This window comes from Eurypyga helias, unplaced genomic scaffold, assembly GCF_000690775.1.
Source record: "Eurypyga helias isolate BGI_N326 unplaced genomic scaffold, ASM69077v1 scaffold43010, whole genome shotgun sequence".
NCBI classification, from domain to species: Eukaryota; Metazoa; Chordata; class Aves; order Eurypygiformes; family Eurypygidae; genus Eurypyga; species Eurypyga helias.
In genome coordinates, this window is record NW_010225795.1 from 1 (window position 1) to 1,246 (window position 1,246).

A 1,246-nucleotide genomic window follows, 5' to 3' on the forward strand; every position below is an offset into this window, starting at 1 on the left:
CCTTCTCCCCCCACCAAAAATATGTGAACTTCTTATATATTACGCGTGTTTGAAACCACCCTCTGAGCCTCTGCCTGGGCGGCGCGGCCGCCGCTCTCACTACTCTGGCTCTCTCCCGGCCTGTTTCGGAATCCCCGGCGGCTCCTCGTCCGAAAAAAGAAAATTTCCCACGGGAGACTAAAAAATAACACGCATCTCCTTCGAGCCGGAATCGAACCAGCGACCTAAGGATTTCCGCAGAACTTGTACCTCTACAGTCCTCCGCTCTACCAGCTGAGCTATCGAAGGGAGCTGACAATCACCGCCCAGCGGCGGCCCAAGCTGAGTCCCCGCCCCGCCCAGAGGTTTGAGCATGCGCCTTGCGGGGGTCGTCGTCAGGGGGCTGAGCGGAGCATGCACACAGCGGGCCTGCAGGTGGAGAGGAAGATGCTGAGTGCATGCTCAAGGCCGCGTGCGGGGCCAGTGGCGCAATGGATAACGCGTCTGACTACGGATCAGAAGATTGTAGGTTCGACTCCTGCCTGGCTCGCATGTTTTTTGGCAGCTCGGTTGGTCTTGCTAGACGGCGCTTTTGCTCTGGCTTTTCCCTCCTGGATTGGGCACGAAAACCCCCTTTACCGTTATATAGTAACTTGCAGAGCACAGTGACCTTAGGCGTGCCCCTTCTTCCCTTTTATTTAAAACAGCTCCCGAGTTACGTGTTTTCAGGAAGTGGAAGGCTTTGGGCTAGCTTGATGGTGGGGACGTTAGCTCTTGGAGCTGCTGTTAGCGGCGGGGTGGGTTCGTTTGCGGGGGGGTCGGCCGGCTTCTGCCCCGGTGGAGTTGTCGCCCTGGGACTAGGGCTCTGGGCGTGTCCCGGCTGTGTCGGTCGGCGGGTGGTGAGCTACTGCATCCTATGTTCCATTTTCCATTGTTTCAATTACTTAGTAGTATCGTTGGCAGCGTCACTGTGATACCACTGTCCGTGATGAGCGCTGCCCCTCTTGTAGGGCCTAAAGGACTTCCCCCACGTCTTTCACTGGTGCGGTAACGGGGTGGGGCTGTTGGCACAGTGAAGGTATTGGACCAGGGGCATATTTGGGTTGTTTGGAAATTTTACAGCCGTTTTGGTTTGGGAGACACAATAACCCAACGATGTGACCGGCGTATAAAGTCTGTTAAATGAAAAACAACCATCTGCGTGTGTGCGCTAACAACGGTGATAGGTGAAAAAAAGTATCTCGAGCCAGGCAGGAGTCGAACCTAC

The 1,246-nt window shown here is 55.5% G+C and overlaps 2 non-coding genes across 2 annotated transcripts; one reads left to right on the forward strand and one right to left on the reverse strand.

Annotated features, from left to right (window-relative positions):
* Positions 1–196: 196 nt before the first annotated feature.
* On the reverse strand, positions 197–288 carry TRNAY-GUA. The gene is given in 2 exon segments: positions 197–232; positions 252–288. It is a non-coding gene; the product is annotated as a tRNA-Tyr (tRNA).
* A 168-nt stretch (positions 289–456) lies between these two features.
* TRNAR-ACG lies at positions 457–529 on the forward strand. The gene has a single exon. It is a non-coding gene; the product is annotated as a tRNA-Arg (tRNA).
* The last annotated feature ends 717 nt before the right edge of the window (positions 530–1,246 follow it).